At 50.6% G+C, this 23,032-nt stretch overlaps 1 protein-coding gene across 2 annotated transcripts in view; it reads right to left on the bottom strand.

Annotated features, from left to right (window-relative positions):
• Positions 1-23,032, bottom strand: part of HRAS (HRas proto-oncogene, GTPase) — a 43,724-nt gene that overhangs the window by 15,334 nt on the left and 5,358 nt on the right. Inside the window, exon 1 of one of the 2 annotated variants that reach the window (XM_037402075.1) lies at positions 14,455-14,554. The exons of the other annotated variant lie outside the window; for it this stretch is intronic. The gene's annotated coding sequence lies outside the window, so the exon portion shown is untranslated. Of the gene's footprint in view, positions 1-14,454; positions 14,555-23,032 lie in introns of those variants that run through there. 2 annotated transcript variants of the gene reach the window in all.

Genomic DNA, 23,032 nt, shown 5'->3' with positions numbered 1-23,032 from the left:
CTCAGATTGGGCACCCTTTCCTCCAAAAGCCCTCTCCACAGTAACAGAGGAGCCCTCAGACCACCTTTATTCCCTCCGGCAGAGATACCATGCAGGCAGTAGTCTGCAGTCTTCTAGGCAAAACCTTGCTGGCTCACCCTGGTGACTGTCCAGGCTCCTCCATTTGCTCAATACTGTCACCAGTGTCACAAACCACAACGTCTGGAGGGATGCAGGACCCTCACCAGCCGCGTGAAATGCCACCTCTCCTTTTCATTCAAGGGTCAAAGTGCTGATGTTCTCTGTGGCCTGCCTAGCCTGAAAGAGATGAGGGAAATGAGCCTGGCAAACCGATGCTCTGTTACAAATCCCAGCCTATCCAATGCTTCGTTTTAATTTACTTGCTGCTTTTAAAATTAACACGTGGGCTGCAAATCTAACTCAACATGCTTGTTGTTGGCTTGCTGGCTGCATACCCGCAAACTCAGACAATGCAACCCACAGATGAAAAAAGAGAGGGATGCCAAAGATGCAATCAAAGTTGCAGATGGTGGCCCTGCTTTGGAGAAATGACTTGGAGATAATAAATGTCTTCTATTAGGGAAAAAAGTCTACGAGGAACTGAACGGCTTCTCTGCAAGCTCTGAAGAAGAGGCAGCCTGTCCCAAGACACTGAGCACAAAAATATTGCTCCGAAGGAAAAAAAAGAAAAGAGGTAAGGAACAGTACCCTGTAGGAGGCTCAAAACACAGGCACAGGTTCAAGGGGAAACCTGGAAGGAAGAAGAGCAGAAAGCTGCAGGCAGGTCTGGAAGGGAAGGATCACCTCTCCACAGCAGCCATAAGCATGTCCCAGCAGCCGGGTGCAAGCCATGGCTTTGCACAAAGTCCTCAACAGGCAGGGATTGGTCCAGCCCTCGCAGAGCTTCCAGCTGAAGCACCTCTGGCAACACAAGCCCTCTGCCAGACTACCCAGCCACCAAGGGCGCGCGAAGTCCCTGCTCGTCTTCCCTCTCCAGAAGAGATGGAAGGACAAAGGAAGACAAGATAGTACCACCCTCACCAAAGCTGCTGCTCATCTGCTGTTCCCTGGTTCCCGCTTCAGCTGTCTGCCAGTTGCGTAAAGGACAAAGCTGTGCAAGCCCTGGTAAGCTGTTCTTCCTTTCTGTTGACGCAGAAGGCTCCGACACAACTTACATGACCAACATGATCAAGTTAGTGCCACTTTATTAAGGGATACACAGCAATTTATTATAGACCCACAGCAATTTATACCCCCAGCTAAAAATGCACACGCTACGCAGGCTTTGTTGTGTAGAAGGTGATCGGTTAAAACCACTCGTTCACACGCTTCCACCTGCCCTAGGATGGGTCCCGGGGTGGTGCCCACACGCTGCTCGCCCCTTGTGCAGGCATCCTGTTTGTCCTCATCTTTCTGTCCAACTCTCTTATCTCTCTGCGAATACCCAGTTTCTCTGTCTCCCTTGGCCTTGCATGTGTCCTTCACAACACCTGCAGCTTGTTACAGCTCCGGCCTGCTCGGCCTGCTACTACAACAAAGTTACTTGGGCTGGATTGCTCGTAATATGTCCCTTGTCTTCCAGCCACTCCACAGCTTTCCATCTCAAATCATAAAAATTCTTAATAAAATCTTTGTTGCCCGCTTACTCTAAGAAAAACAACTGGCAGGCAGCTATGCCTAAACCACCAAACCAGCAAATGACCTCGACAAGACAGCAACGCAATAAACCCAAAGAACAAACCAGCTACCCAAGAGCTTGCCCCCTGGATGAAGGCACGGCCCCCTCAGCCGATACGGGCCACCAAGATGACTATACTCCAAAGAGAGGCGAGCAGGCCCCTTATCTCAGGAGCTTACAAACCAGAATGGCTCAGGCCCATGCCTCCAGCATCGTGAACATGGGACAGGGAGCAGCACGCCACGAGGAAGCTCCGGTCGGTGCCGAGTGGTGCTTGCTAGGGGCGGTGGGACATCCACCTCCCACCATCACCACCCTGCCCCTCTCCCTGGAAGCAAGGAGCCCATCCCACCACAGTCTCTGCAGAAGAACCAACCTTCCCAGCTAATGTCCACGGAGGGAAAGCAGGCTGCTCTGCAGGTTACCGGCTGCCAGTCCCTGCAAAGGTCCGAAGGAAAGGGGCAAGGAGACGATACGTCCCACCCCGCTGCAGAACAGAACCCTGAAAAAATCAGAAGCAGTGGGAGAGACCACCTGGGCTAGCACCCAAATCGCCAGCTGAAAACACCTGTTGTCTACATCAGGCAGGGCCAGGCTTTTGAAGGAATCAAAGACCCTTTTTTAATTATGCCCACAGATTTATGATCTAACACTTCAGTGCTGTTGGAGACTCTACGAGCAAGCGCAGCCTGCGTAAGGGAAGAAGGGACTGAGTTTTGTCCGAGAGCCTGGTAAAGGTGGAGGCATGAAGGTACGAGCACACCATGAAGCAGGCTGGGACGCCAGGGGACAATTACATAAAACCCGAGCTCTCTTCTTGCCATCAGGACTTAGGACCTAGCGTTGGCCCTGCCAACGCATGTGGGAAAGCAGTGGGGGGGAAGAAAAGCTCTCAGTGCCGAGATGCAGAAGACTGCAAACTGCCAGGGCTCCTGCACCTCCACCTCCCCGGGCCGAGCGGGCGGTTCAGAGGCAGACGCTTCCCTGCCTGGGCTGGCAGCCATCCGCCTCACCCAGGGAAAGAGACTTCTCCCTGGACTCCCAGCCCTCTCCAGAAACACAAACAAAGAGCTCAAGAGACGAGGCAGCTTTTAACCTTCCTCTGCATTAAAACGCCAGCTATAAACATAAATGGGATGTTTATAGGTGATTTATAGTCATGAAAGGCAGCGTGATGTACCTGGAGCATACAGAGAGATGCACATGTACCCAGGAAAGTTTAAAGCAAGATCCACATTACAGACAATAATAACTATAACTGCTAAAATGTGTGGTAGGCAACCATGAACCCAGGCACTGAGCAATCTCTTGACTTGCCAGGCTCAGTACCAAATTGTATTGATTTTCCCACAAGATATAAGGCACGATGAAGTAGAGACTTGGACCAGACAAGTACGCAGCGCCAGTGTAAGTGGATCTCTGTAATTACAGCTATTAACAGGGACAGAGAACAGTAGGCTTTGAGGCAAATGTTGCCCAGTAATAGGGGGGGAGGAGGATTAAAAGAGATGATGTCTCCCAGCTGGTTTCCTAAGGTACCTGGTGTCTTCTGCCTGGTCCTCCTGGTGACAAAAGGAGCAGCCCCAGGCAAGCTGCTGGGGAAAGGTACAGCCTCTCCTGGGACCCACCGGTCCTGTCATCACACTACAGCAGGTCACAGCCACCCGGCCCTCTGCTGCAACAGCCTGAGAAGGGACAAATTCAGACCTCACCACTGAGCTGCAAGCGATGGAGCACTCAGTGCTCCAGCTGGGGGTGGTGGCCATGCACAAGCAGAAGCACCATCCTCCATCCTCCTCTTTGTACAGTCAGGCAAGGGGATGCACACAAGCCAAGGGACTGGCCCAGAATCATCAGCGGGTGGTAAAGCTGGGAACTAGATTCAGGCAATGTGAATTCCCATCCAGGGTCTTCACACAAAGCTCCCAGTAGAGGTTTTTGGATGGGAGAGCTGTTGGTCTCCTGCTGGGTCTTTGTGCTGGGCTGTCAGAGCTGGCAGCTGCCCCCCAGGCCAGCTTTCCTGGGCAGAGATGGTTGGGGAGGCTGGGTACATCAAGCAGGAAAGCCTGGTGTGCTCTCCAATTATCCTAATGAAATCACAACTGGGTCATGTGCCCAGGCGGCCAGCAGAGAGACGGATGCTCTGATGCACAGATAAACAACGGGAGACGCAGGTAGGGCTGGAAGCAGAGGGGTAGGCTGAGCACCACTGCTGTTTTCCCCACTGGAAGCCTGGCTAGAAGGGGAAAGCCACTGGTATAAAGTAGCCTTACACATCACTTAAGGCAGCCAGTCTCAACCTGAGCACCACTGATGCATATCGGGCCAAAAAAAGGTACCTCATAAAGAAATACTTTCCCCTTATGAGAATTCTATTCTCCTCTCCCTCCCCATTCTTCCCTGTTCCTCCCAAACAGCTGCTGACAGGGAAAAATTAGGAAGCTGGTTTCAGGAAACACATCCAAGCCATTTTCACTGAGAAGAATTTGCAATGGAAATAGGCTGGCTGTTCAGCTTCCTGCTTGCTTTAAATCCTAACACATATGTATTTTTACAGCAAATAAATGGGTAAGGAACCAGGGTATTTGCAGCTGGGAAGTCTCAAGAATTGTTTTGATAATGCTTTCAGTTTCTTAATTTTTTTGTGTTTTAACATTTAATGGATAGGAGACCATTTAAAAGGCCAGGGTTTGGAGCAAAATAATATTACAAGAGTATTGGTGAGCTCCAGTCTCCAGGAATGAAACGGTACACGCAGCACATGTCCTATCGTACTACGGCTCCTGCAGCAGAAAGGTCCGAACAGCAAGCCAGGCGCGTTGGGACTGGGTGGCATGAGGTGGAAGCTGCTGGCCAGCAGCAGAAAAGCAGACAAATGAGTATCCTGGGACAGCACAAGCCCAGTCTGCTTCTGCCCACGCGGCACTCACGCTCTGGATGGCTAACCGGCCCCACAGAGAAATAGGGTCCTCGTCTGGGGATGGCTCAAATCCCCCTGGAAGCAGAAGAAACACAGAGGAGGAGTGAGGGGGATCCCTCTCTGCAGGGCCAGCCAGCTCCAACTGGGTTGGACTCAGATAGGCGCATGTTGGGGTACTCTTTGCTCGGTACCCAACTTGGCTCCCCCAGCTGCCCTGGACAGCACCTAGGATCCTGTACTGCAAGGGGAAAAGCAGAGTCAAACCCCATCCGTCCTCTCCCACGTGTGGTATATCACAGGCCACTAACCAGATCCTCCAGAGTTTCATCTTTCCCAGGGAAAGGTGGTACAGCATCTTTTTCCCCCCCCTCATTTTTCAAGACAGACAGCAGAGCAGCACAGATGCAACCGTGTCATCTCCACAAGCTAGTTATGGATGAAGGACAGCCCCATCCTGGGATGAGGCAAGAAGACTGTTTCCTTCTTGCCTTTCCATTCCCAATGGGACACCAATAAAAAGCTGTTTGCTCAAAGACAGAGCTCAAAGGAACAGCCTGAGTGACCCCGAACAGCCAAAATCAGATACTTCCACAGCGCCTCCTTTGTAAGCCATTTAATTTACGTGATCAAATATAACGATCACCCTTCTGCATTCATTTAGCCCTTGCAGCACCTTTGCAGGCACACACCCTTATTTATTAGCACAGCAAGGACGAACGGGAAGAAGGCACCACAGCAAAAAGCAAACCTGCAGGGCTCGCTTTAGCAAATCCGGGAGAAGGAGCTGGGGAAAATGCATTAGAAAAGCAAGTGATGGGGCATCTTAGGGAGCCAACAACAAGTGAGCAGCAGGAAGAGGAGATAAAAGGAAGCAAGCAGGCACCTGCTGCTGGGACCCCATCCCTGCTCTCCTTCCCACTGGGACACGTTAGTAGCAGGGTGACACAACGCTGTCACAAGCATGAATATGCACCAGTCATTATGCAGCAGATATTCAGGGGCACTCCACTGATTTATGGACCCGGCAGCTGCAGCACCAGCCAGCTGCAACCTAGAGGGATGGGGACGCTGAGCACAGCTGGCAGAGAGGTGTGGAGAAGACCTCCAAAGTCAGCCCTTCAACAGCCAAGGCGAACGAATTCATCACAAGCAGGTCTGAAGCCAGGCAGAGCCAACCAATGCACTGCGTGCGCAATCCTGGGCAACCACCACGCCACACCGACATAGGCAGAGAGCTCCAAAGGTGAAGGTGCAAGATTTAAGTTTGGATCAACAGACTTTGTTAAATTTGTGTCCTGGATTCCCCAAACCCCACTTTGCAGCTCATGGCCAATCTCAGCCACAATAGGCTTGTTAATGTGATGCTCATGTCCCCTCCCTCTGCAGCAGCCTGGATTGAAAAAAAAAATCCAAGCAATGTTGCTGTGGGTGGATTATTTAAATGCATCACTGTCACAGCACAGACCTGCTGCAAACAAGACTGAAGATGTACGGATTACAGCTCTCTGTACTGGAAGGGGAGGAATCTCTCCTCTTTTGCCTCTGGAGTGACAAAGGGACACTGCACAGGGACTCATCCTGCCTGCCTTGCAAGCATCACAGCGAGGGCGCAGAAGACGTGCTCCTTCAGCTCCGACTAGCCTCCATGCAGGTTCGTGTCTCTCGCTCCCTGGGAACACACAGCGTAGCAGAGCAAGGAAGTAGTAACTCCACCCTGCAATGAGGAACCCACAGCCATTAAATGACTCGCTGATGGTCACACAGGAAACTCATGGTAAAGCCGGGATTTCTGCTCCCCCACGTTCAAGCTTTACCACAAGACTGTGCTTCTTATTAGCGGCTGCAGTTGACTATGAAGGGGACGGGAGCACAGCACCTACTCCATCACCTCTGTCACAGCCTCCAGCATCTGCTGGCAGACCTGCACAATCAGCAGAAGCAGGGGGGGTTTCCTTCCAGAGCTTCCTTGGGAGCCCACAGCAATGACGACATGCAGGATTTGGGTGGGCTCACAGCCAGCATCCACAGGCGCACTAGGGCTGAAAAGAAACCACAGAAAAGCAGGACCCCAAGCCTGTGGTGTCACCAACACTGAGGCTTGACGAGCTGATTAACAAATAAGCAAAGCCTCCGAGAGAAAGCAGTTGAGGTCCCTCTGACAATGCCTAAAGGTTAGGTGGACCTGCATCTTCTTGAAATCCCTCAGCTGATCCCCAGTCCTGCAGGACATCCCTGGTAAGGCACTGAGTAGATCCAGATCTGACCTTGGCACCGGGCTTGACACGGCCATCAAGCTCCGGAGACCCTACCCTACATCTTTGATTCAGCTTAGATATTCCTCTACATAGATCAACAACGGAGAGAAGGGCAACGGAGGGCTCTGATCCTCCTTGGATCTCGGCAAGCACTCCCTCCCATCACGTTAACCAGACTCGCTGGTTTGAAAGAGGTATGGATGGGAAGCACGCTGTGCCCTGAGCTTTGGGGATGGCAACTCGCTGTGGCAAAGTCAGAGTGTTCATGAAGTAAATGGACAAAAAGATGAAAGGGAGCTTGGACACGAGCTCCCAACTGCAAACAGAAAGACGAAAACCTTCAAGTCTTTAGAGAGAGAATGCCTTTAGTAGGAGAAGTCAGTCAAAGACCAGCACCTGCCCACCCCTGGTACCCCCAGCAGGTACCTGGGGCTTAAAACAGCCACAGACAGGATTTCACCCTGTTCTTCAGCACCTGGATTGTCCTGAGAGTACACAGAGCAAGAGACTGTGCAAATTACAGCCCAAAACATCTGCGGCATGAGCTGGAAAAGTCACGGCTTGGGGAAGGTAAACCAGGTCAGCGTGAGCCTGCAGGTGCCCTTCTAGGTGAAGCATCCTTTCCTCAGGCATGGCAACACACCTCCAGCGCAGATCAGCCCCTGCACAAACCCCCCAGGCAAAACCCCACACAGCAGCAATCAGTCACACACATTGAGAAGTTAAAAAAAAAAAAAAAAAAGAAAAAAAGAAAAAAGAAAAAAAGGAAAGAACAAAATAGCCAAAGAAAAAGGGGACTTTTGAACTTTGAACTGCAAAGCACTGTAATTACTGTAGTGTAACATCATTAGGGCAGTGTGAGCAACGGCTGGGAATCAAAGATGTTGCAGGGGATTCTCATGTAGCCCAAAACCTTCTTTTACTCTTTCCAGTGGGAGCTATCTTTGGTGCCAGAGCAGTGTCTAACCCTGCCAGATTATCTGCAAACAAAAAAGGGGGCTCCTACACCAAAGTTTCCACTTTGGAGAATTTGTTTTTAGCTCCGGTTGGTCCCTGCTGCCCATATAACACTCAAATGTTTTACCTTCTGAAGCCACTGACTTCCTTTGCAGCAACGAGGTCCCCAAGCTATAAACACCACTTCTTTTTACCAGGCTTGTATCTATGGCTTCCCATTTTCTTTCCCAGTGTCCAGCCGTCTCCCACTAGCCTCTCAGATTTTCTGATCCTGCTGCCCAAGCCCAGATGCTGGGGAGGCACACATGGCAGAACCATTTAACACTGGATTTATTCTTGGACTTTACAAGGGTCATGCAAGCAGTTCTGTATTTGGCCTGCAAAAAACCCCATAAACACAAATGACAAACTTAGAACTTCAAAGCTGACATCTCGCAACAGCCCTAAGCCACTGTGCGTGTGTAGTATGAGCAAGGTGTAAGATGGTTTAGGTCCCCAAAGGGAGAGAACAGGCGAAGACCAGGAGTCAGAACCAAACATCCGAGCCCTAAAACTGAGATCTGACCTTGCAGGATCACCTACCTTAAAGAAAGGGTAAAAAGTAGTGGCTTTAGTGGCTTCACTGCACGGACAAGACAGTCAACACTGGCTGAGGACCTCACTTGGTCTATTTTAAGTTTCAGCCTCAGCCCACTTGGAGCATTTATCCCTCTCAGCATCTTGAGACAACAGCAAGGTAGACTGATGTTTCCTGGGAAAGGAAGGATTAAAAGTACACCTTCGTTCTGGCAAGGAGGCGCAGGGAGTGCCTACAGAGCAGCTCCTCCTCCCGGGAGACCTGTCTGCCACCAGGAATTGCACAAGGTGCTGGTGGGCGCTGGCACAGAGAACTCACTCCTGGGACCAGCAGCAGTGTCTTCCCAGGACCGTCTGCTAAGAGGCACAAGCATCCCCCCCTACCCCTGGCTCCTACGGACACACCGAGCCTCCCTGAGGAGTATCTGTGAGGGGTGGGGGTGACAAAAATAAGCCTGCACATGTTTATAGCAGTCTCTGGGTTCATCCATCCTAGTGGAGGTGGAGGCATCTGTTAGACAACGCCTGGGGACCACAGCGGAGGAACTGCTGCAGCAAAGATCAAGCTGACTCACGGGTTTTTTTGGCTTCGGTTTAAAAAAATATTAAATAAATAAATAAAACAAAATCCGAACCTCCCTTCAGCCCACTGGGGAAAATCCAAGCATCTGCCTTCAATCCCCCAGCATCTAATAATACAGGTTCATTATAAGTAAAATCGTATTTTCTATATGTTGCAAGACTGGGGGTGGGTGGGAAGATCTATTACATGACGTACGTCACTCTGCAAATCACTGAGTGCTGGGAGCATTTCATGCTATCGCCCATTTGCCTCCAGCCCCCCACTCCTGACCTTTTATTCCATTGCTTACCACTGCGTTCAGCCGCTGCCCTCGCAAACACCAGCCAAGACCCAAGAAGTGAAGCTCTGGTACTTAAGCCATGCCTTCTGGAAAGGGGGTTGAAAACTGGACCTCAGGACACCAAAAACCTCGTCCAACTATCTCTTGGGCTACAGCAAATACCACTAAAGGGGCGCCAAGCAAGGCTGGTGGGACACAGCGATGGGGTATGCACCAAAGACCACAGCGTATATGCTTGCTCAGACTAGTGGCTGCATCCCTTGTCACACCTTCAGGCTTTTTTTTTTTTTTTCCTGCTACTATAAATATGAATTCTAACAGCTACAAACTCACTGTTCAAGTGGTAGGAGCCTGCTCCTACGTGTGGTCTGGGGTTCCTCTCCAATTCTGCTCAACCATGTGAACACTGCCAGGGATGCAGGCACAGGATGCTCTGGGCAGCCTGTGCCAGCACCTCACCACCCTCTCAGGGAAGAATTTCTTCCTAATACCTGATGTAAATCCACCCTCTTTCAGTTTAAAGCCATCCCCCTTGTCCCGTCGCTACCTGCCCTTGTAAAAAGCCCCTCTCCAGCTTTCCTGTCGGCCCCTTTAGGTGCTGGAAGGCGGCTGTCAGGTCTCCCCGGAGCCTTCTCTGCTCCAGGCTGAACAGCCCCAGCTCTCCCAGCTGCCCTCACCGAGTGGGGCTCCAGCCTCTGCCCATCTCTGTGGCCCCTCTGGCCCCGCTCCAACAGGCCCATGTCTCTCCTGTGCTGAGGACCCCAGAGCTGGACGCAGCGCTGCAGGGGGGTCTCACCAGAGTGGAGAGGAGGGGCAGCATCCCCCCCTCGCCCTGCTGCCCACGCTGCTGGTGACGCAGCCCAGGACACGGGTGGCTTTCTGGGCTGCGAGCACACATTGCTGAGCCATGTCGAGCTTCTCATCCACCAGCACCCCCAAGTCCTTCTCAGGGCTGATCTCAACCCGTTCGCCCTGTCTGTGTTTGTGCTGGGGACTGCCCTGTCCCAGGACCTTGCACTTGGCCTTGCTAAACTCCACGATGTTCACACAGACCCACCTCTCCAGCCTGTCAAGGTCCCTCTGGATGGCACCCCTGCCCTCCAGTGTGCCAGCCGCACCGCACAGCTCACTGGTGGTGACAGAGCTGTGGAGGATGCACTCGATCCTACTACACTGGTCGGGATTTTTTTTCTTCCCGCTAGTGGTTAGGAAAAAGCAAGCAAGAAAAGGGACAGGTGACATGAACCGGCACTGTTAAAGCTGATGCAGTCTGATCAGAGGATGCAAACTTCCTAGCTCTCATCACAACATGATCTGCCTTGTGAGCTTCAAGTTGGACTCGGAAATTATCCGAAGATATGGAAATGATCCCCCTGAAGAAACAGCCACTAGGAACAACTAAAGAAAGCCTTTACTTTTGAAGAAGCAGCTTTTCCAGAATTTTGGTGTTTTGCTTTGGGTTTTTTGGGTTTTCTTCCTTTTTTTTTTTTAAACAGAGCAGAGAACCACCCAAATATCTGCAGGCAGGGATACTACTTTATGGGGCCATTTCTCCTCAAATCCTCAGCAGGACAAAATTTGCCTTCCTTTAGGAGAATAAATACAGAGAGTAAGCTTGAACTCTGAATTTTTAGTCTTGCCAGTACTGTGAGACCTCAAACGTGACCACGTGCTTTCACAGGAGCCTAGCAGAGAGACAAACGCGGGCGCGACTTTGGCAAGGGGTGATGTGCTGATAAAGCCTCCCTGCCTCATCTGACAGCAGCGGAGCTCACTGGTGCCGCTTCTCAGGGCTCCTACAGCACACACAGCAGCTTCTCACTCTTGGACGTCATTCACACCTAACTGGAAATAGCCTGCTACTTGATTTCCTCCTTAAAATTCTCTTATTTTCAGAAAGCAGCTCCCTGAGGACCATCTGTGTCCCTACGATGAACCTTCAAGGCCACGGCACGGTTCCTACATAGCTCGCATTGTTCCCACGTAGGAACATCAACTGAAAAAATAAAATAAATTTTTTTAAAAAGTGAATCAAATGTTTGCAAAAAGCTTTTTTTAGAAACGAGAAGCTCATGGAAAACCCCTAGCTCACATGTCAAACCAGCCTACTTTAGCCTGAAACACTACTTAAGTAAAAAGAGATGCTGCAGTGTTTTGTAGAGAGTGAGTATATTAACACAAGAGAAAAATTTATACTCCGACAGCAAGGAAAGCATCGACCTCAGAAAACTGGAGTTTGCCAGTGTCCTGGTTTTGGCTGGGACAGAGTTAATTTTCTTCCTAGTAGCTGGTACAGGGCTGTGTTTGGATGTAGTATGAGAGTAACGTTGATAACACTGATGGTTTAGCTGCTGCTGAGCAGCGCTTACTCTAAGTGAAGGACTCCTCCGTTCCCCGCGCTGTGCCATGAGGAGGTGCACAAGGAGCCGGGAGGGAGCAGAGCCAGGACACTGACCCGAACTGGCCAAGGGGCTATTCCGTACCACAGAGCATCACGCTCGGTACTTACACTGGGGGTGGGGCTGGCTGGGGGCTGCCGGTCACTGCTGGGGGGCTGGCTGGGTGTCAGTCAGCGGGGGTGAGCAACTGTGTTGTGTGTCGCTTGTGGGTTTTCTCCTCTCTTTCCCTCTCCTCTTCGTTATTGTTGTTATATTTACTTTATTTCAATTATTAAACTGTTTTATCCCAAGGGTTTTGCCTTTTTCTGAGTCTCCTCCCCATCCCACCTGGGGCCCAGGGAGCAAGTGAGAGTCTGCGTGGTACTCGGTTGCTGGCTGGGGTTAAACCACAACAGTCAGCTTACCCTCACCATCCATCCTTAAAAACCTGGGATAAAGGTTGTCTTGTTCTAAATTAACTCCCTCCATCAGAGCCTGATTAGGGTCTAGGATCTGGACTCAAACCCCTACTAATCACAAATATTTTAATCACCTCATATAACAATTTTTGCCTTTCCTGCACACCCAAGATAGGGCAGAGAGGGTGCAAGACCTGCACTGAAGAAAAGTGTATCTGAAAATAGTATTTCTTACCCAAATGGAGATCTACCATAACGATGCTGTTCCAAGTGGTGGCTGCCATTCCACAAGCTTCATCTGCCCTTCCACAGGGTTTTGATCAAACCCAGGACATACTATAGCAACTCAAACAGGACATCTGACTTAAGCTACAGTCACAACCCTGATCAGATACAAAAAATCATGTAGCTGGCCTTTTGTTTCCCCCCTAAAAGACTTCCATATGGCTACAAGGTCTGAAGACGACACCGAAGTGATCAGTCAAGATTGCTGCGAAAACACACAGCTGATGGCCCTGGCTGAGTTTTATACGATGACAACTCCTCCGTGCCACTATAACCACTATAAGCAAGTGCTTCTTTTATTCTACAGCACCAAAGGAATCTCTGCTCTTGAAAAGAAAAAAAAAAAAAAAAAGCAGCAGCAAGTTCAGAGAGTACTCTGGAAAACACGATGAAGCACAGACTTCATGGGGTTTACACAAAGTTTTGCCACTGTACCTAAAGATGAAGCATGCTCTCCAGGTCTAAACTAGGTACCTTTTTTTTGAACCTGTACTAAAATGGAGGGAATTTACCCTCTAAAGGGGCTGATATTCATCCAGTAGCTCAGGAGAGATCATGCATGAGTACCTTCATGAGCTGTGTCAGCGCCTGGCACAGCTGCGACAAGCACACTTCATCCAGCCCTCTTGAGATAAGACCACATTAGCTGAACGAGGCAGAGAGAAGGTATTTATTTGCATCACACCAAGTTCAGATTCCTTTGACAACATCCCATGGCATGAACTTCACTGCTCTTGCACAATCTGGGCGACGATACGAAGGAGCAAGGCAGGTCTAGCATCTCCCAGCTGCTGCCAAGCAAGTGTGGGAAGGCACCAGGGAAGAAGGGCCACGCCGCTCAGCTGGGCTGGCATCCACTTTGACCAGACGCAGGTTGCAGGCTTGGTACCCACAGCACTACGTATTGTCTGTGCCTTGCCCGCAGCAGCCACAACGTCAGCGGACAAAAGCTCCCACCACCTCTCCAAAGTTGAATTTGCAGCAACACGTTGCTGCTCAAGGGAAAAAAACCACAATGTGCTCATTTCAAAGTAGCCATCTGGTGAGGAGCAACAAAAGGGAGAGGGGAGGGGGAAAAAAAACCACCTAGTTCCACTTCCCTTTCTTTCTTTCATGCAGAGTTGAGAAGCTTATATTAATTGCAAGCTTATATTAATTGCAAAGTATGAGAATCTGAACAAACACCCTCCTTGGGCAACCGGGGCCAACCCAAGGAAAATATTTGCATCTATGGGATGATTGAGTTGTGCAACTAGCAAAATATCAAGCCAGATAAGGCAGGGACCTTTCACTAGGCTCTACAGAGACACTTGCTACTCCACAATGCTGACTCAGGCTAAGACAAGTTGCTTTAATTTTCTCTCCCTCGCTCTAGCCTTCACAGGGGAAATAATACCCACCGACTTCATATCCAGTCTAAAGCCACGAGACGGTATTTGCAGAGCTGAATCAGAATCCAAAGCAGCCTCTGGTGGAGCAGGGGAGGGAACCAGGGTTCTCTGCGATGGGATTTGTCTTCCCAGCCTAAAGGTAAAACCTTAAGGAAGGTCTTGGCGCAACAAGGTTAGCTCTGCCCTGGACACCACACACAACCTGACCGTGTTACACTATTTCTCATGCCTAAGGCTTGATATAGCCTTGTCTGCCCAGACTTAGTTACACATATATGTTATTATTAGGGAAATTAGTTAGGAAGGTCAAATAGTTACAAAACCTTTGTGAAAGAGACTGATGGATCCGGGTTTCTTCTCCCAGCTTTCAAAGACCCCTACACACGCCTGTTCAGCCAGGAGAGCAAACAGCCGAGCAACACCACTGCACATCTCCCACAGACCCATCAATCGTCTCCCGTTGACAAGGCAGCAAGCGTACCGTCAGTGGCAAAAAGCAACGAGTAAAAAGCACTGCTTTGCCAGAGTGCATCCAGCCAGCAGCAGGTCGATCGCAGCAAAAAGCCACTACTAGCACGATACCGCTCCTGCAGATGGGGCTCAGCGTTTTGCACGTGAGTAACAGCACAGCAAAGCGCTGCAGGTAACATTTTGCAAACCAAAACACTGCGTTAACACCTCTCCCTTTCTGGCTTGTTTTTGCCCTATGGAAGGAGTAACGGAAGGAATTACCTTGGGCGAGCAGACAAACAGGGCAGATGCACGCCCGCTGTTTGGTGCCACCGACCATGCGCTTGCTGACCAGGCAAGAGGCTACGTGCAACAGGAACGCTGAGAAGCTGCAAGGACCCAGCGCTGTGCCAGATGCCTCCCTGCTGGGACATTCTTCAAACAGGGACACTATTTACCGTACCAAAGTTCAGAGGGGAAGGACAACGAGGAAAGTATCAGAGCAAAGTGTATGCTGGGGATCTTAACTACAAGGCACTGATACACCTTCCCTCCTGAACTCAAAGCCTCCTGAAGGTTTTCACACGCCCTCCCTTGTCCTCTCCATCCCCTAGGAACGCGAGTTGGAAAGTAGAAAAGCTTGTGGTAGACATGTAGCCAGGAAAGAGAGCAGATGTGTTGTGAAGCGAGGAAAACACACTATATAATGGAATATAAGGTGTATTTTTGCCGTTTTCTGTAGCACGGTCTGCGTGCTTCCCACCTAGGGTCAGCCAGAAATCTCCCGCTTCATAAATTCCCTGGTCTTGCAAAGTTTAAGGTGACTCCAGCAGGCACAGCAGACTTGCAGAGACTCTCCAGAGCGAGCCACCATTTTACATGTGTCTGAAAGGATGGGAATTACAGCGTGAGTTTCAGCAACAACCAAAAAGCAGGGTACAAAACCAACGCTGGTTTTCTTCAGGGTTGTAGGATTTAATGCTGACTACACAGGCATGAGACGTAGGGTAAATATCCTGGCATGGCAGCCTCCTCAGCCGAGCAGGCTTGCAACCAGCTGCCAGCACAGGGACTCGAAGGCTGAGCGCAGTTCAAGCTTTGCAGGCTTTTGCTGTGGACAGGTTTTTCACTCCCAAAACGCCTGGCACATCACATTTCTGCCACCGGGCTAATACTTCCCCAGCAAAAGGCATGATGGAACAAGTGCTCCCAATCAAAGGGGAAACAGCCAGTCAAGAAAATCCTCCCCAGGCTACCAGGCTTTATTCCTTCCAGTCGGCTCAGCTTTGTTTTTCCAGTTCTTTCAAGAGCAGTTCTGGGTCTCCTCCAACCTGCTCCCTGCAGACCACGCCAGGGTCTTCAGAGCAGCTGTGAAGGTTCAGCTGAAGTGGGATACAGAACTACAGAAACCCGCTCCATCACCCCCAGAGCCTCATTACTGCATTTGGTAGCACTTCAGTGTTAAAAAAAAGCTCTTTTTTTCCCCCGAACATAAAAGGTTTTACCAACCAAGCCTGGAACGCCCAGATGCGCAGCCCTTGTAGAGGCACTGCAGGGCTCCTGCTGCTGTCATCTGTTCAATCCACAATTTGAAGTCCCCATGCCCTGGTCCCAGCTCCAAATTTAGAGGTCTCATGTCCTTCCCCACTGCAATGCAACAGGACTGCTGTTGGGGCACACATACAAGGCCATGAACTCCCGAGAGGTACCTGAGTGACCCCTGAGCTACGCCAGCAGCCTCAGCACGAGAGGATGAAACGGGACAACACGGCCCCGTTTCCACCTGCGCTTTCTGCCATCACTCGGTTAAACACCCTGTGGTGCAGAACTGGCGCAGGCTGGGAGCTCTGTCCTAGCACCTTTACCAGCAGCACCTCCGACTGGTGTTTGTCTTCCAGCTGCTGTCTGGATACGTCCCGCCAGCTCCTGGCCAGCCAGGAATCGAAACGAAGGGCAGCTTCTGGAGCAAGGGAAGAAGCACCAGTTCACCAAACGAGACAGCACAACAAGCACAACCTACATCCAACACTGCCTTGCTCCCTTTATGTGCCACCCCGACCTGCTCCACGTAGCTGGTCCAGCTGCGATTCATCTCACCGACAACACAGAATCTCCCGGAGAGAGAGGAGACAGGCACGTACTGGCTGACCGGTTTCAGATGTCTACCTGCGTCAGGATCCTCCGCTGCCTGTATGGGGGGCTGAGGATACGCAGCTGGGATGTCGGATGTCAGCATCTGGACAGATGAATCGCACCCTGATGTTCCCCATCTCACACCTGGTCCCCCTCTGGAGCTACCTCACGCTGCACCCAACACACAAGCACTTCCAGTCCCCAAGGCCTGATGGCAACACCACACCAAGCAGCAGAGGAGAGGCCCATGTCCTGAAGTATCTGCCACTGAGAAAACTTCACAGTGTTTTCCCCCGTACCAAGTGGATCCAAGCTATTTTGGGGGCTGACTGAAGAAAAGGCAAAGCTGCAGGTCTCAACCTGCCTCTGTGTCAGCAGGAGAAAGGCAAACATCCCAGACGCCAACTGCTTTGTGCCGTGAGAACCTGCAAGGCTCACTCCATGCTCACCAAGAGCCGCACCAGGATGGTCAGGGAGGGATGCACACACCCGGCAGGGCTGGGCAAGGACACGGGAGAGGAGAGGATACAGCACCCAGGCTGCACATCTCTTTGAGCAGAGAGACTTGGGATTTACAGACCAACCTTGAGGATTCTTCTCTTTTTTTTCACAACTTCTGATATATGATCCTTTGGGGCAGGCAAGGCTGGAGTTTGATGCAGACAAATGCAAAATAATGAGTCGAGGGGCAGGAAGCCAAAGCAGACGGCGCACATTAAATGGAGCTGGCGTGCTGCTAGGCTGGCCAGGGAAGAGATTGAGGAGTTACTGTAAGATTTGTGAAGCCATCAGCCCTCATGCTACAGAAAAGGGGGACTGCAGGCAGAATAACTGCCCTGACAACAGGATCAATGAGGAATAAGTTGTTACGAAAGGCCCTCAAATCAGATGGGGGGGGGGGAGGGGAGGAAAGCAAGCATGGGAGAGACTGCATGACATTTACTCACATTGAGACTGAAATAAAGGGTTCAGAAGAAAACAAGGAGTTCAAATTAGCTCCCTGAAAGGGTGACTTACTGGTGGCAGACCTTTTTCTTCCACCCCAGCATACACCTGTCACCGAGCTTGCAGGCTCCTGCCTCAGATTTAAAATGTTATCTCTTTGTGTCCCAATACTGACAGGTACTTGCTCCCGTTGCCCCCACAGAGCAAGCCATGCCAAGGAAGTGTGACTGGCGGTTGTCCACCTCCACGCATCAGCTGCCAGTCACATCCCAGTTCCACAACATGAGCCATTTGATTATTTTGATCTGTTTTGTTGGTGGCGAGCTTTTTTTTTTTTGCTGCTGCTTCTTTTTTCTTTTCCTCCTGCCATGGGACTGATCCTGAAGTTGCTCTGGGCTGTGAATTGAATAAACTCATTAACATAAGACTTCGAAATAAAGGAGAAGAAAACCTGAACTGACCTGAGAGATGCTGTACTGTGGTCACTGCAGTCAACACAGTTCAACCAGCTTCAGCAGAATTCGAACAAGACTTCATAAGCCTGTTGCGATGCAATTGCAGGGCTTGCCAAAACCCACGTACTTAGTAGCATGCTCTGAAAAAGCCCAGCCCTCTGCTAGGCACTCAGCTTCCCACCTCCCGACAAGGAGCACACTTCACACAACACTCTTCTTGAGGACCCTTAAACAGGGCGACAGAGGCAACGCCATACCTCTTTCTTCTGAAATTGTACGGCTTCCTCTAAAACTCAGGCAAGCTTTCTTTTGCCTTCCCAAAGGAAAAAATCCTGCCTTGTTTTCCATTTAAAATGGTAGAAATTGCAGGCCAGCTTTACCGAGCTCCCTTTGCACCCATGGGTGGGTGACTGCCATACCCAGCTAGCTGCCCTAGGCCTCTAGAAGTCCCCAACCAGGGACTAGAAGGTATGGGGACCTGTACCCTGAAGTGCTGTCATCTCCCACCTTTTATTCTGCATCCATTTCATCTCTAAAGCTGACCAGTACCAGAGGGTCTTCCCTACCACCTGCCTGCCGGGAGAAGCATCACCAAAACCTCCTTTGCTGCCACAGCAAGGACACGTGCAAGGATACAGTAACAACCGCCCTGTTCAGAAGATGCAAACGGGCTACAGCTCCGTTGGAGTCAAAAGAGGAAGAAGAAGAACCTAATTTCCAGGAATTACACTTCTGCATGGGCATCTTCCATCGGCGGTCTCATCTAAGCAGCCTCCCACCCTGGATGGGTTCATCATCCACTCCACGGTTGCTCTGAATCACCCCAGGGGTGACCACACTTCAGCAACAAATTAAACTGTCAAGATATATTCCTTTCTACCCTGGTTTTTAAAATGTGTGAGCACAAGCTGCCAGAGAATTGTTTTGGAAAAAACCAAGAAAGAATCAGGTACCTCAGAAAGTGCTTTGGGAAAGAGTAAAGGGTTTTTTTGCTTCTTGAGGAAATCTCTTCTTTTTTTTTTCCTCTCCTTCCCTGGGAAGTTGGTTGGGGTTTTTTGTTGTTGGTTTGTTTTGGTTTTTTTTAATCTTTAAAGACTTGGTCAATTATTTGCATCTTGTTTTTTTAAATCTCTACACCAAAAGCGACTTGGCACAGGTGACCAAAATGGAGACTGCTCGTTTTGCAATCATCTGCCGCCAACACATATCAAAATCCTAAAGCCCTCTGGTTTTCAAATCAATCCCCATCCAGAGGGCTAAAACATCTCCTTTCAATTGCCCAAATTTTCTCACCGTTTTTCCAACCCACAGCAAGCCAAGACACTCAGTTTCACCATAGGACATCTACCCATTTCTGCAGACACAAGCCCCGCTCGCAGCCTGGAAGCCTTACACGGAAAGGACTGCTATGCCAGCCCTCCACTCGCATCTCTTTTAAGACCGGATCCCTAAAATATTAAAACAGACAAGACAACCTTGCTTGAAATGACAAAAGGAAACAAAACCCCACCTTCTCAGGGTTCGTTGTGACGAGAAAGCATCTCACCCCTCAGAAAATCAGATTAGCGACACGCCAGCAGTTGGGTGCTGTATCTTTTGACACTCATCAGTTACCAAGGGAAGGGAGAACCTGATCTGGTAATCAAAGCACCAGACTAGGACAACAATTTCGGTTCTCAACTCTTTTCCAAGCTTCTCCCATTAACATGGACATCCATTCCTCAGTTCCTCAGCTGTAAAACAAGAGGTGTAATAACACCTCTCCTTTCCCTGCCCGGAGCCTGCCCTGGCAGATATATGGGGCAGGGACACGTTTGTTACCTACAAGCAGTAAAGGTGATAATTTCTACCAGCAAAATGCTGGGAAGGAGCAAGAAGAAAGAGAAACTCATGGATTAACTCACTTGCACAGCAAGAACTTGGCACTGGGAGTGCAGTTTTTCACATTCTGGCTGTTCCTCATATCTGCTAACTGGACATTTCACAGGCTGGAAGAGGGTGGCTGCTTGGGACGTACGCCACGGCAGAAGAGGAACAGCAGAGATGCAGAGTGATGTGGAAGAAGCATTCTCTCTTACCCATACAGGTTCATGTGTTCATCATGGAACGAATGTGGAGCAGAAGACACCTTGTCTGGCTCCTGATAACCAGGTGCAGCCGTCGTGGGGATCAGATGACTAATTATTAAGTGCATGTTACTCGGGGTCTGGAAGTCCTAGCTTTCCTCCTTGCATGACAACTGCCCAAATTCTTACCTGGGATGGCAGATTAGAAATGATCTCAAGAAGAAAGCCACAATGGTAGTTGCTGCAATCAGGCAAGAAAAGCCACTCTCCTATTGTGCCCTCCTTGTGCCTGCTACAGAACAGGGAGAGAACCGCTCTCACCCCACCGAGGCACTGCCTGGTTAGACCTGCACCGAAGGACCACTAGGATGGTCTACAGGAGGACTGTGGTGGGCTTATGATGACCCTCCACCTAGGATCAGCCCTGAGATCCTGCGGTTCACGGGGAGTGGGGGTGGTAGCCAAGCAATTGAGGCCAAAGCTAAGCTGCAGCCATACACCCACAAAAAGCACTTTGCTGCAGCTCTAAACAACCACTGTCAGTGGTTTAAAAAGCTCGTGTGCTCCAAAGCACCCACCACCCTCTGCCACTTATCACAAGTCGGCATAGCCAGCTGATGGATCTCCAGCCCAACGTCAACCGATCACCTCCACCACCTACCCCCGTACAGACCATCACCCGCATGCGGGATCCAGCCCGTGCCTGGCACCGCTCACAGTTCTTGCTTTCCCCGAGCCTTAGCCAACATTACCAGAGTTTGTGTAATGACTTTGGTCTCTGAACGACCAACCAAGATACGTAAAGGGACTGGGTTTTCAGAAGACCGTGCTTTTCACACTGTTAGTGTTCTAACATCTAACTGATGTTAGAAAACATCTCTAATCAGGTGCCTGACATCTTTAGCCACTGGTCCTTCCATACTGGGTGTACTGCCGATGGAGCACCGGACAACATGTCTGTGTTGACTCTGCTGGCCACTCTCAGAGACATGTCCTGATGTTGCCTCCACTGGGGCTTTCTGGGATGAACACCATAGCTTTCATCCCTTCTGCACAAGGAACCGTGGTATACCAACCACACTGGATGCAACTTGCACAGGGATCAGGCGAGAGATTTCTACCCTCACCCATCCGCCTCCCTGCTCTGCCACAGACCCAGTGAGACGCTGCTCATGCCCCTGTGACCATGAGCCGCACCAGCACGCAGCCTCCTCATTCTGTGGAAAAGTGGGAGCAGAAGCACTTTTCCAGATGGAAGTCCACCTCTCGTGCCCCTGTTCCCCACCTTCACCGTGATCATGGTGGTTATTTCTTTCCAGCACGTGTGTTTTGAGAACGAATACCTTGACACTTGGAAATTCATGGGGGCCACCAGAATAGCCACAGCGTTGGCAGCTGCAACTGAGCACAGCAGGATGGAGGATGTACATCTGTACCCCTAGGAGCAGAGACAGCAGATCTGACCCTCACAGACTTAAGCAGAAGTCACAGCCACCGCATCCCCCAGCAGAACGATGAGGCAGAAAGCGGAGCCAGGATGTGCATCTACATCCTCATCCATCAGCAGCTACGCCGACTGCCAGACAGGCGGTCACACCACCAGCCAGCACAGCTATGACCTGCCCCTGCCTAGCCCCCCAGCACTTATCCTCCTGCTCCCTCCCACATCAGCGAAGCAAGAAGCCAGCACACGCCTGTCAAAGCAGGTCAAGAAGCAGACCACTTGCCCACAGCTGCCTGCATGGAAAATGGGACAAGCTCCCCAGAAAACGCAGGCTGGCCTCATACGATGGAAAAGGCCAGGGGAAACAAGGTAGGAGAAACCTTGCATGACCAAGGTTATATATTCAGGCGGGGGAACATATATTATATATTCACAAGCGGGGGAGGCGAGGGGCATGCGTGCACACACACTCACACGGGCAGGAGGCACCTCCCGTGCTCACCACCACTTGCTGGGGCTGTGTGCCACCGAGGGGAGAGCCGTGCTGTTCACCAGGAGCCTGACATGGTGGGACCCAAAACGATCCACTGCTTCAACGGACACAGATCCGACGGGAGACAATGGAAAAGTTAGTTACAGGATCGGCACACATACAAGCCGGGGTCTGTCCCATATCTACCACCAAGGAACACTGACGGGTTATTCATTTATCATAGTCAGCTACTGTTTTATTTACTTATCCTATCAACCAAAGCCTGGTTCCTCAAGCCCAGCTGCCTTCTGGAGGATGAATTCCAGTCCCTCACGTAGCACTCAGCTCCCCAGCATCTTTACTCCAGCAAAGTCAGCTGCAGGGAAGACACACGGATGCTACGGTCGCTACAGAAACCTAAAAATTAGTGCCACACAGCAGAACCACTCTGGCTGCTGCAGCGGCTCACAGGGGTAGGACCAGGGACAAAATGCATCACTTGCAGACTCCAATTTCATACATTCAAGCTTCTTCCATACGCATGGTTTGGAGCGGGCTGAACAGAGCTGGATGCAAGCCACAGAACTGCTGAAGGCAGCGTGGAGCATCAGAGCAGCCTCAACACTGATACTGGAGCAAGCCTACACAACGACAGCCTGTTACCCCAACAAACCGCTGAGGAATGGAGCTCACTTTTCAGCAAGCCTCTCAATGAGATCCCAACTTGTCCGGGGCACAAGCACTTGCTAGCCAGACTCTCCCTTGCAGATTTTTCACCAGTCTGCTTTTCTCAGGGGAGACGATCCTGTGCACGTCCCACTGCCATGCTCTGGTTCAGCCTGGACCGGCAGGACAGCAGACAATCCGCCCACCTTGCACAGCCTCCACAATGCCTTCCTCCACCGCTCTCCTCCTCGCTTCTCTTCTTGCGGAGCCTTCCCCAGCAAGAACAGGGCAGCCTGGAGCAGACCCCACTGTGCACACCTGCATCCCTCGTTTCGCTCCTACTCCCTGGCTTCTTAGATCTCACGCCTCTCCTTCTCTCAGTAAGAGGATGACATCCTCTTCACAGGCCACAGCTTCTCCCTCACGTCTGCTGTTCTCTCAAGGATGCTAAACAAGCAGAAGATGTACGGGCATCTTCCCAGAGACACTGCAGCAATGTCTCTTTTTTTGTATTCGTCAAGTTATCGCTCCCACACACTCACATCTAAACTCAGCTCCACCAGCTCATGAATTTAACTTACATATGAGCAGCCTCATCTGTAACGGGTTTAGCTATGCAAAAGGAAAAATCCCGTTATAGTTTTGGCCCACAGCACTGTATTATATAAGTACCTGGGCT

Source organism: Falco rusticolus, chromosome 10 (genome assembly GCF_015220075.1).
Source record: "Falco rusticolus isolate bFalRus1 chromosome 10, bFalRus1.pri, whole genome shotgun sequence".
In the NCBI taxonomy this organism is placed as follows: domain Eukaryota; kingdom Metazoa; phylum Chordata; class Aves; order Falconiformes; family Falconidae; genus Falco; species Falco rusticolus.
This window is presented reverse-complemented; position numbering and strand designations above follow the sequence as displayed.